General features: G+C 35.9%; 1 long non-coding RNA gene across 1 annotated transcript in view; it reads right to left on the reverse strand.

The window, feature by feature from the left end:
* Window positions 1–3,237: 3,237 nt before the first annotated feature.
* The window catches only part of LOC125610785, a 15,195-nt gene continuing 4,930 nt past the window's right edge, over window positions 3,238–13,502 (reverse strand). Inside the window, exon 2 of the long non-coding RNA XR_007340801.1 lies at window positions 3,238–3,799. This is a non-coding gene — a long non-coding RNA (uncharacterized LOC125610785). The remainder of the gene's footprint in view (window positions 3,800–13,502) is intronic.

A 13,502-nucleotide genomic window follows, 5' to 3' on the forward strand; every position in this document is an offset into this window, starting at 1 on the left:
AGTTTTCTATTCTTCAAACATTTTGAGGCACCTATTTCCAAATTCTCAACAACCACTAACATCCCCAAAACAATAATTTGATCCAACATTTTTAGGAAGTTTAGAAAAAAAATCATTTCAAAGTATACTCCACTGTCATGTCCACTAATTAGAACAAATTAAAAAAAAAAACCCTCATTTCAAGACATTATTAAGAAATACAGCTAATCCACTGTCTTACTGTATTTTGAGAAATTTCTAGGATAATTCCTATCTCTGTTGATTTATCATTACTAAAAAGCAGCTAGCTGCTCAGTAGATATAATCCATTATTAAGTCTTCTGGTATTAACACATGTCTAATGTTTTCAATAGCACCTGGCAAATACTAATGCAAATAGCTGAGAATAAAATAACAGATCCTACCTCAGAGAAGACTGAAAAAATTATTCAAACGTTTTAAAAACAAAGACTAATAGTCACATACCATGTAAGTCTCAACAAGATGTAACTTTCATATTTAATTCTATCAGAAGCTAAATTTCAAAATACACTTCTACACACTTGATTACCTAAAAGGCTATTTAAAATGAATGGTTAAAAAGTTGTATTCAGGACTGTCGAAAAATTCCTTAATCTTTGTGAAAGAAAAATTAAGCCTAAATGCTACTTGTTTCTTTTATGTCAATTTAGGCAAATCACAATGATAAACATTCAAGTTGTGCAAAGAAAAAATTTTCTTGTCAAAGAAAAAATTGACTCAGCTGAAGCAGAATGACCCTTGAGCTCCATTCCAGAACTCCTACTTCCCTGGGGCAAGGAAACCATCAATGGCAGTTTAGAGTCTGTTCTTTCAAACCTTGTTAAAAAGGTTTACATATGAACTGTATGCCTGTGAGAAACATAATAGTTTCCCCCTGTGTTTTAAAATTAGAACACTGTTCAACAGCCTGCATTTCTGAAAATACATCTCAGAGTTCATAACACACACATAAAGACCTTTTAATTCCTTAGTGGATGCAGAATAGTCCCTGACAGATTACAATTGGAGGAGTGATATGTGTAAAAATACAGAAATGTATATCCTAGTAATTTGCTCCCTTGTAGACATATGCAACATATTTCCTAAAATACTATGAAGTAGACTTACTGGTGTAATTTAGTAGTTTGTATTTTCAATGTTTACACTATCAATTCATCTTCCCAAATGGAAAGGACACTATAATCATTAAGTGAAAACTTCAACTTCTAAATCGGGGAAAGCCAACCAAAGTTCTTTCTGTCCCTCCTACCAAATTTCACAGAAAAGAATTCATAATAACTAAATATTGGAGCAAATACTAATATATCAAATGTAATCATCAAGGCAACTACTAAAAAAACAAACAAAAATGAAGGGCTGGGAACCAGCTGTAGAGTGCTAGCATGTGTGAGGCCCTGGGTTCAATCGCCAGTACTCCAAGGTGGGGAGAGCGCTTGCAAATATGCTTTTTAGGTTTTTGTCTCAATTTACCAACTTTAACATAATTATTTTTACATAATTACTGACCATAATATACTATTTGGAATGCTAGAACATTAAAAGCTGAAGATGTCTACACTAAAGATTATTTTACATTCAGGAAAATATTAGAAAAGGAAAAAGAAAAAAAGAGATGTTTGAGGAAAGCTGTGTTATATATAACCAGAAGTCAGGCCTGAAGAACCTCTCTCTCTAGGGGTCACCCTAGAGCTTCCAGGCCCTCATGAATCATTAGCTTCAAAGATTGCTACATAATCTCAACTCTCTAGTTCAGTACTCAAAAGAGAAGCAGGTTTCTTTTTTTAAAAAAATATTTATTTGTAGATAAACACATAGCATATTTATTTTTTATGGTACTGAGGATCGAACCCAGTGCCTCACACACTCGAGGCAAGCACTTTACCACTGAGCTACAGCTCTAGCCCCAGAAGCAGGTTTCTTAAGGTAATTTAATTAACATAAGAGGCTTGATGTGTGTGTTTAAATAACCATTTTTTTTCACTCTAACATTTTGACTTCTGTATTTAAAGGATCATGTTATGGTACGAAGCAGAAGAAAAACAAAACACATGCATTCTAAATTTTTTTTGCTTCTCCTAAAAACATTTTTTTGCAAGGCTTTCAAATTTGTCAGCTGATATAATTAACATTTGAAAATAATGTAATCAGTGCCATATCGCTTTGATTCAGCAAAACCCCTTCTGAAATTCAAATGGCACAAAACTAAAATAAATGAATTAAAAAAAAGAGATTTGATATATAAACGTCCTAGAACAAGGTTAAAACTGGAAATAGGCTACTCTATTAATAGAATCTTATTACAAGTAATTGTGGGAAGTTAAAAATTTTTCGGTGTCCTAGAATCTGAAGAATTTGTGGAGACTAACTTGAAAGCAATCTGTGAGAGTATTAGTTTGTTATCAAAATCCTCTCAGCATTCTGGTTTGGATTCAGACATCTCAAAATTATTTCCAACCTATATAAAACAATCACCTAGGGGCTGGGGATGTGGCTCAAGTGGTAGCGCGCTCATCTGGCATGCGTGCGACCAGGGTTCGATCCTCAGCACCACATACAAACAAAGATGTTGTGTCCACCGAAAACTAAAAAATAAATATTAAAAAAAAATATAAATAAAAAAATATTCTTTAAAAAAAATAAAACAATCACCTATACAGTAAACAATTGATTCTTTTTTTTTTTTTTAAACGGTAGAGGGGATTGAACCCAGGGCCTTGTGCATGCAAGGTAAGCACTATACCAACTGAGCTATACCCCTAGCCACCTGGACATTTTTTATTATAGGCCGTCCTAAAACATCATATCATAAAATGAAGGTAGGCTTAAACTAGACCTCACAAATCATCCAGGCCAAGATTTTTAAAGGAAGATAATTTATTAAAAGAGAAAAAAACATGGAACTAACAACAACAGACTCATTAACCTATTCGGGGAAAAAAGCTGCAAATTATGTATTTCTATATTCAATCAAGTAAACATTTAAAAGCACAAAATAATTACAACTGTGACAAAAATCCTTTGAATAAAAGACTGAAAAACATTAAAATGTTGGGTTATGGTTCATTTTTCAGTGGTGAACCTGTAATACATGGCTATCTGTCTATTCCTACCCACAAAAACTACTCTTTCTTGGAACTTGCTGTTTGTACTCACAAAGACCTCTTTTAAAAAAAAGACTGACCGATGTCCCATTTTATTTTCATGAACTTAATTTCATGTGACATTGTCATGATCATTTAAAACTACTATATAACACCCCCCTGAAGATCTATATATCTTTATTGTTTATTTGAATTTCTCTTCAGGAAATTTTCAATTGTGGGACCACACAGCAAAATAGTAAAACCTGTTTGTTGTTCACAGGCATTACAAAATTGGATTACGCCAAATTGTTACACAATAATAGAAAGAATGCACCCATTCTCACATATAAAATGTCATCTCACTGGTTTAATAGGCAATTTTTCACTTCTGGGTACAACTTTTTCATTCCATGTTTATTTACTATATGTTATTTCTCCTCAACAAATTGTCCACCAGTGTTCTTTGAGCATCTAATCATTAAGAAGTAGACACTGGTTCTTCCTCTTCTGGTCTCATCTGTGGCTTACAGTGCAGACTTGGCCAAGTCCAAGAACCACACCATGGACAATCAGTCCTGAAAATGGCACAGAAATGGCATCAAGAAACCCTGATCACAAAGATATGAATCTCTTAAGGGAATAAACCCCAAGTTCCTGAAAATTTGTGTTTTGCCAAGAAGCACAACAAGAAAGGCCTGAAAAAGATGCAGCAAACAATGCCAAGGTCCCTAATGAACCTGCCGAGGTTATCAAGGTCCTGGTAAAGCCCAAGGAGATTAAGCCCAAGAGGCCTTCCTTGCCTGCCCCAAGCTTGGGAAGTGTGCTCATGCCCACATGGCCAGGGGTTGAAGGCAAGGCCAAAACCCAAGCCCACGCCAAGATTCAGGTTGCAGCTCCAGCTCCAGCTCCTCCTCTCAAGGGTGCCCAGGTCCCTGCGAAGACTTCACAGTGAAAGCCTCTGTCTGTGAATGTGAGGACAGAAGGATTGGTGTGACCCTGGAGCCCCTGTGTATAGGGGACTAGTGTCCTCCTGTGTTATTTGTACTAATAAATCCAGAGGCAGGAAAAAAAAAAAGTAGCAGATAATGTTCTTGTTTATTTATACAAACTATGTTTTAACTTGTTATTTTAATTAACTTATTGACATTGTTTCTCTTATTTTTAAATATACAGCCCCCAAATCTCCATGTCCATTTTTACTTTGTGATTTTTCTTCTATAACTGTTAAAAAGAAAATCCACAACCTTGCTATTTTCTTTTTCACTTCCTTTCTATTTTCTTTTCCCTTTATTTTTTTCTTCTGCAGTACTAGGCACTGAACCCCAGAACCTCACACATTCTAGGCAAGTACTCCATCACTAAGCTATATCCCCAACCACCTCCTTGCCATTTTTTAATAGTTTTTGTTTTATACTTTAATCTAGGATTACATGACAACTACTTTAGCTTCTTATATCAATTCTTTAAATCTGAATAACATTTAAATACATAATGACATTGTGCTTTCTCACAGAAAATATGAGTAAAGTAATAGCTTTCTCCTTCAAAACATCAGGACTTGGCAAATCAGATCATGCCATTCTACAGCAAGGCCATAGGAGAGCAGCAAGTGGCTTTGTTGAACAAAACACTGGCTATCACTCCAGGGAACACCCAAGGGCAAATATTCAATACCTTCATCAGGATCTAATCACACATAGTAATTACCAGTCTGCACCATAATTGTTCTTCTCATCTATACACTTGGGTACAGTAGATACCTTTATCATATACATTTTAAATAGTGAATAATTAAACAAGGAGTTGTATCTGAAACAACAAAAAATCACTTAATCAAGGACGAGGATTGAACCCAGAGGCACTAACCACTGAGTAACACCCCCAGCCCATTTTTGGTATTTTACTTAGACACAGGGCCTTGCTGGCTGGCTTTGAACTTAAGATCTTCCTACCACTTCTGGAGCTGCTGGGATTACAGGCGTGTGCCAGTGTGCCCAGACTTAATATTCATTTTTGGTGTCAACTACTTGAAAGGGATATAACTAGAAGCACTTTCTTAAAGATATTTACTAAATGTGGCCTCCTTAAAATAAATAAATAATGAAAAGTACTCCTACAAAAGCAAGTTCTATATAAGTCAAACAGAAGAATCTCAAGGTCTGGGGCTGGGGATGTGGCTCAAGTGGTAGTGCGCTCACCTGGCATGTGTGCAGCCCGGGTTCAATCCTCAGCACCACATACAAACAAAGATGTTGTGTCCGCCGAAAACTAAAACATAAATATTAAAAATTCTCTCTCTCTTTCTCTTAAAAAAAAAAAAAGAATCTCAAGGTCTATATTAAGGAAAATGTGTTTAGGCTCATCAGATAATTAATGACCTGAGCTTAACTAAAGAAATTCGTTTTTTTGTATTACAAATTCTGCCCTTGGTGAAAAGGTCATTATATATATAAGAATACACCAAACAGCAATCCTTTTTAGGTAAAGAAGAAGCCAATGCTGGTCTTGTGTCTTCTCTGGGATCAAACTCAAAGTCAACACAAATAAGCTCTTCACAATCTTAGTAATACTAATAGTATTATTTGACAAAGGAATCCTCATTTTTTAAAAAAGTCATTGTACTATTAAAAATCTGATTAATTCTGGACTGGGGTTGTAGTTCACTGGAAGAGTGCTTGCCTAGCATGTGTGAGACACTGGGTTTGATTCTCAGCACCATAAATAAGTAAATAAAGATCCACAGACAACAAAAAACATTTTAAAAAAATCTAATTCTAATGCTTATTGGAATTCTAGTTCAAATAAACTAGATACTTCTTAATACACATCTACCAATACAAGATATAGAGAAGCTAAGAAAAAAATGCAATTAATTTTTAAGTTTTGCTTTGCTTTTCAGTTTTGAAGTCATTTAAATACTTCTTTAAAAAAGTAAAACTCTCAGTCAAAAATAACATTTTTTTCAATATCCTAAGAATTTCATTTTGCTTCATATAGCTTTTAAAAATCTTTTTTATTTTAGTTTTAGGTGGACACGATATCTTTTTTTTAATGTGGTGCTGAGGATCGAACCCAGTGCCTCACACATGCCAGGCAAGTGCGCTACCACTTGAGCCACATCCTGAGCCCATATAGCTTTAAAAAAAAAAAAAAATTGTTTAGATGTTGATGGACCTTTTTAAAAAATTCATTTATTTATATGCGGTGCTCAGAATCGAACCCAGTGCCTCACACATACTAGGCAAGTATTTTATCACTGAGGCACATCCCCAGCCTTATTTTGTATTTTACTTAGGGATAGGATCTCAATGAGTTCCTTAGCGCTTCATTATTGTTGAGGCTGACTTGAACTCGCAATCCTCCTTGTCTCAGTCTCCCAAGCCGCTGGGATTACAGGCATGGGCCACCGCACTAGTCTTCATATAGCTTTTATGGAAGAAAAAAGGTACATCCTTTGATAATGTTATTTTCATAAATGTAAAAACAACTGAGGTTTGTGATAAATTAGTATATAAGACTAGATTTGAGTTGTGGGTGGTACATAAAGTTGGACAAACTGCTAGTCCCAGAAGCAAATGAATCTTAATTACCTTCAACTATAAAAACTTTCTCCACACTACTTTCATTAATTACACTGAACAGATGCCTCTAACATTTTATGAAATACTTTAATCCTCTTTGATTAAAATTTGTATAGTTACACTTTAATAGTATAAACCAAGCATGGTGGCACATCCCTGTAATCCCAACTACTTGGGAGGCTGAGGCAAGAGTATTGCCAAGATTGAAGTCATCCTGGGCAACTCAGTGAGACTGTGTCTCAAAATAAAAATAAAAAGGGTTAGAGATACAGCTCAGTGATAAAGTGCTTACCTAGCATGCTTGAGGCCCTGTAATCTCCAGTACTACCAAAAAAATAAAAAATAAAAGAAACAAAGAGAAATATACATATGTGTACATATTCCTCTGTGTAATGTTCTAGGAACTACTTCTTTCTAATTGGCCTCATAGGTTAAGATCTAACTTTAAAAAGGAAAACATCAGGAATAAAGGATGATTCTAATTCCAAAATTATGTGTTGTCTGTTTGCATCATATAATCACGTTAGCTTCAAACAAAAGTAACAACCATTTTCTTTAAAGCCATATATCTTGTGCAATAGGATGACCTCACTCATTACCAACCAACTTGTATGTATTAAGCATTTCAAATCATTTCTGCATACAGGGAATAAATTGAAAATGTCACTACATGTGTAATTATTTAAACATTCTCACAATAATCCAAGTAAATAAGATTTAACTACTCTGGGTCTTGATTTCTTTCCTCATCTGTAAAAATATGATTTAGCCTGCATAGTTTTTAATGCAGGCTAACATTAAAATTCTACCCCAACCTAGAGTATTTTTTTTGTTTTGTTTGTTTTTCAGTGCTGGAGATATGGAACCAGGGACTCAATGCTTGCTAAGAAAGCACTCTACCACTGAGCTATGGCCCCAGCACATTTGAAGCCTGTTTTATTTATTTGTTTATTTGTTTGGTACTGCAAAATGAATTCAGTGGTGCTTTACCACTGAGCAATATCCTTAGTCCTTTCCATTTTTTGAGACAACATCCCACTAAATTGCTAAGAGTCGTCCTAAATCATTGAAGCTGGCCTTGAACCTGTGATCCTCTTGCCTCAGCCACCCAACCTGCTAGGGTTATGGGTGTGTACCACCACACCTAGCTGGAAGTCTTTATTAAGTCAAAGTCACCCAACATAAATAGAATAGGCATTACTGCTAGTGTACAAATGACAGCTGGTAGTGAAATCAGTTACTGATCACCATTAGCAGAAACGTTCTAAAATATTTTCTATCAAGAGTTAATTACAAGACTGACATAATAGAGCATGCCTGTAATCCCACCTACGTGGGAGGCTGGGGCAGAAGATGAAAGTTAAGACCAGCCTGGGCAATTTAGTGAGATCCTATTTCAAAATGAAAAAGGGTTTGGAATGCAGCTCAATGAAAGGTGAAGCATGAGCAAGGTCCTGAGTCTGATCCCCAGGCACTGCCAAAAAAAAAAAGGTTAATTACAAAGTCAACTTTCTGACAAACATGAAACTTTGCTATTAATCAGAGCAAAAACCAAACAAATCCCTATGCACTACAATAAGATAATGCTATACAGACAAAGCTAAATAATGATATTGATGCACATGACGGATTAATACTGGTTGAATGAATTCCAAAAATAAATGTACACTCATACAGCTAATAGTACCAATGACAATCAATAATCTGTGAACAACACTTTATGTAGCAGGTGAACAAATTCTGTTTTGTCCCCTAGGGGGAAATTAGAACAAAGATTTGCAATAGTCTTTCTGTCCCAGCATCACAAAGGTAAGAACTATCATCTGTGAAATAATAAATTCAATGAACGTAAGAATTCTTTTCAAAAAATGTTACCATTGGGGCTGGGGTTGTGGCTCAGCAGTAGAGCGCTTGCCTCGCACGTGCGAGACCATGGGTTCAATCCTCAGCACCACATAAAAAAATAAACAAGTGAAATAAAGGTGTTGTGTCCAACTACAACTAAAAAATAAATATTAAAAAAAAAGTTACCATCTGTAATAGTAACTACAATGACTAAGGCAGAGGTGAGAACAGTGAGTACAGGAGCAACTGGCCAGCTCGTTTAGATTTAGATACATACACATCTCTCCTTTTTCATCCATTCCAAATCACAATCCATAATACTAAAACATATAGACAATAATGTTGTGTTGTGCACAAATTAAGCAGTTAATCCCAGACTGTTCTCTATATTCTTTCAGACCCCACCCCCCAAGTCATTTACTGACAGCTAAAAACCTTTCCCTTCTTCAGCCTATTCTGCTAAACCAAAAGAATAGTTATTTAACAAAAATCTTCCTGTTTCTAGTCCCAGTCCAATTTAGATCTTGCTTGGGTATAAGAGGGCTTTTTCAGACAAGAATGAAAATGAAAAAAATGAATACGGGGGGAAAAAGTTGAATTAAGAGAAATGGGTCAAAGTAGAAAGAAAAGAATATTTTCTTGTCCAACTTAATTCTCTCAACAATCTCAAAAAAGAACTCACCACCATCTCCACCCAAATTCAGTGTCTCCTGGTTTTTACCTCCAAATAAAACAAAGAATAAACTCTGACACACTTAATTTACAATGAGATAGGGAACACATTTTGTGCCATAAAACAGGAAAACACCATCCAGGCACCACCTGCATGCCTGTAATCCTATCTACTCAGGAATATTGCAAGTTTGAGGCCAGCCACAGCAACTTAGCAAGACTGTCTCAAAATAAGACTAAAAAGGAGGGCTGGGGTTGTGGCTCAGCGGTGGAGCGCTCGCCTTGCCTGTGTGAGATCCTGGGTTCAATCCTCAGCACCACATAAAAATAAATAAACAAACAAACAAAAAAAAAAAGACTAAAAAGGGTGGGGGGTGTAGCTCAGTGAAAAAGCACCCTTGGGTTAAAATCCCCAGCATCACAAAAAATACAAAAAACAGAAGAACACCAAGACTGAGATATATTATTCCATTTACTCCTCTAGGAAAACTCATCATTCTTTCTGAAGTATGAGTTTCACCTTATATCCCATTTCTGAAGACACAGAACTTTTAGCCTTGGATAGAAAAAACAGAAGGACTGATACCTGCATATGGGAATAGAACTGATTTGTTTCCTCCATTAAGCTAATACAAAACTGCATTTCAATTTCACACTGACAGATCATGAAACAAACATACATACATTTGACTGTAGAAGCTAAGGATAAAAAAAAAAGGGGCATTTCATAAGCCGCAATGACTGACTTTTATAGTCAGTTACATTTTATTAGAATATTTTACAACTCAATTTCTGGGTCATAATTTCAGACAAGTCACAATGACCTAGGGTTTTCATCTCACTACTCTTATTTGAGAAGCAAATGTAGTTAGCCACGTACAAAATGGATGAATAATTACTGTTTCCAGGATAAAGTAAGACAACAGTATATGACATGAATAGAAGCTTTCAAGATAATTGTTGATTCACAATTCGGTTTGGGCAGATTCACCGGTACCCCTAAAACCTCCACTATCAACCTTCCACCCCCCACCATCCCCCCACCTTACAATTTTTTGAGACAGGGTCTTACTGAATTGCTATGGCTGCCCTCAAACTTGCCACCCTCCTGCCTCAGCCTCCCAAGTCACTGGGATTACAGATAGGTGTGCACCATCAGGCATGGCTGCATCCTTCATTAACACTACCCCACAAAAGAGAAGAGGATCTATAAAGCAACGCTAGAACATTGGGATTAGAATCCATAAACCCAGGCAACCTCAGCCTTAGCCCCTATAGTCAAGTCATTTTATTTTTCTGAGCATTTGTCTATATGTATTATAGAATAAAAATTGTACATGAAAGTATGATGAAAATAATATTACGTAAGATGCTTCTCCCACATGTTTGTTCTCAATATTCAAACTGCTTCTTTTTTCATTTTTTTTCCAAATCACTTCTATGGAAATGTGCCCAACAGCCTTTTAAATTAAACAAACACATTCACACAAGTACATTACTCATTTCATATAACAATGTAAAAGTAAATGAAGTCATAATGACTGCATTTTATTTATAGTGCTTGTAGAGCAAAGGAAAATGCATACTTAGGTGAAGAATTCCACTGGGGAGAAACTAGCTATCAAACAACATTCTCCATGTGTTTGAAAGCTCGAAGTTAAAGTAAAAAATCATACCTAAGTCACTACTGACCTCATATAATAAAACCTGTTGAGTATAGTTAGTCAATTACACAAATGTAGTTAGGCTACTGACTATAGAACTGTACCCAAGACAAAACTGCACTCACACACCAAATTTTAAAACAAATTAGGATCCCCTAAAATGAAAAAATATACTGTACATACAATAAATATAAACCTTAATCACATCTGAAACATTTTAGCTAGTCAATAATGTTGGCCCTTGTCTATAAAGTATCTTTTAAAAAACCTACTTATATACTAATGAAAAACTTTAACTCAGTATTTTCAAAATTACTATTTAGAAGACAATTACATCAGAGTACATGTGGTTTTCACCCAGAGATGCCAATGGGCTTATTCAAATATTCACCATGAAAACTTGTTTTACTAGAACTTGTATGAATGATATCAAGCATGCACCCCATATATCTAAAAAGCAGTCTTCAAATTAACTTGATTTGGGAAGTTAATATAGTTCCAAAAGTTGGCATACTTATGAGTTAAAAATATTAAAAAGGCTGTGTGATGGTATCAAAAAAAGGACCTATTCCATGGTTACCTCTTAGGTTAACACCTAGCTTCAATTATTATTTTTACCCTTTTGGCTCTCAGAACTAAAATCTATACACTCTGAGTGAGCAATGAAGATAGCTGATTAGCCTCACTACATCTTAGTTTTACAAAGATATGGAAAATAACACTGAATTCATTAAGCTTCAGCCTCTCCACCTCAGCATCCAATGTGATCTTCTATAATAAGTCTCAAAGCAAACCCTATATTTCCATGGTTCGCCTCCTACTTATATCCACACCATGCTAAGTTTTTCCAACCAGATTCAAAGCTTCTTGAAAATACGCAAGATTATTCACTGCTTTTCGTGTCCATCATAAAAGTATGTGATCTTGAATATTCAATAGGTTTCGATATTTAAACACAAAATATTAATTTAAAACAAAAACATATACCAGGAGATTAAAAGTGATCTCAGAATGTATTTTAACTATTTTACAGACAATAAAACAAGAACTAAGTGAAGTGGTTGCCCCAAAGCCGGTCAGTTATTCATGTGGACTAGTGTTCAGAACTCACTAGTCATCTGGTGACTGGCCTTCGAATGACATCATTATTCCCCCTCTAATGTTTTCTTCACAAATAATTAGTCTCCTAATTAACTATAGACTAAAAACTTTATAAGTACTGAACCCCCAAAGTCAGTAAAACCATCATTTATAGTAACTAAAAATTAAGACCTGACAATATACATTTAGTAATTTTTAAAGGCCTATTTCTAAACTTCTAAATACCAACCTCCTGTGAGAGAAAGAAAGGTAAAGAAATAGGAGACGTAATGCATTGCTAGAATTAAAATTCAATTCCAAGAGATGTCATCAACTAGTGGTGGAGTTTTGATCAGGCTTGGAATAAATAAATCTAAATTAAACTTAATTTCTAATTGTTCTTAGCACAGTTTTTGGAAAAGTCTGGACATACACATCAAACCTATGATCCTAATTTTCAACTCAAACACAAGCGAGACAGCCCAAATAGCTCTCCAAAAACTCTTCCATTAATACAAAATACACAATTCTATACTAAAACGAACCGCTACAAAGTTAATTGTGAAAAGGAAAGTTAAAGTGTTCATAGTGGAAATGAACATTCTACATACTTTAGAAAACAGTTACAAAACTTTAAAAATACAACATAGCCGATAGCCAACAGGCTGTTTCCCCAACCCCTAAGGAAAAACAAAGCGGAATCAGGTAATAGAAAATACTTCAGTGTTATTAAGTGGACCACAACAATCCATTTTCAACATCTGTGAGACATCATTTAAACCTTAAGCACAAAGTCCGGAATCCAGTAACTACTACTGGTAGCCAGAAACATAAAATCAAGTAACTTTTTCAACAAAGAGCGAGAATACCAATTTTGACGCTCTTCCAATTTGTTGCTCATTCTAAAAATAAATGGCAAAATGCCAAGTACGTTAAGCTTAGAGAAAGGTTTCACACTACCCAATTTGAGTCAGCATATAAATCAGATTAAACTGACACTTGATTTCCAATCCAAAAGCTCCCTATGTAGTATGACTCACCGTATTCTCCATTTCTTCCAACTATGAAAAATAAAGTTATACTATTCCCTTGTAACTACCACCATGACCTTCGCTGAAATTAGGTTACCGAATTCTTCTGATTTTTAAAGACGCCCTTTAAACAGGTCTCTGAAGACTTGCTTGGTAAGCATTATACAAACCACCAAGGACAGGACTAAAGCTGTGTGACCTTTACATAGGTCCTGAAATCTGGCCTACAAGTTTATGTTTGGGGGATCCTCGCGTTAGCGTTGGCCCGAGAATTAGGCCTGAGCACTAATGAAATGCCTCTCACCCACCTCACCGCGGTGGACCGGGCCCTATCCCGGCGTCCGAAGACAAGCTTCATTTCACAGAGATCTCAACCCGCCCCCGTCCCTGACCCTCCAGGTCTCGGACCCCCCTTGCCATTCTGCCCGGCACAGACCGGAGGCTCCAAAGCCCCGGAATCGGGTGAACGGCGCCATTTTAGGCGGCGGCAACAACCAATCCTCGGGCGGGAGGCAGGGGGCGCCG

Source organism: Marmota marmota, unplaced genomic scaffold (assembly GCF_001458135.2).
Source record: "Marmota marmota marmota unplaced genomic scaffold, marMar, whole genome shotgun sequence".
Taxonomy (NCBI): Eukaryota; Metazoa; Chordata; class Mammalia; order Rodentia; family Sciuridae; genus Marmota; species Marmota marmota.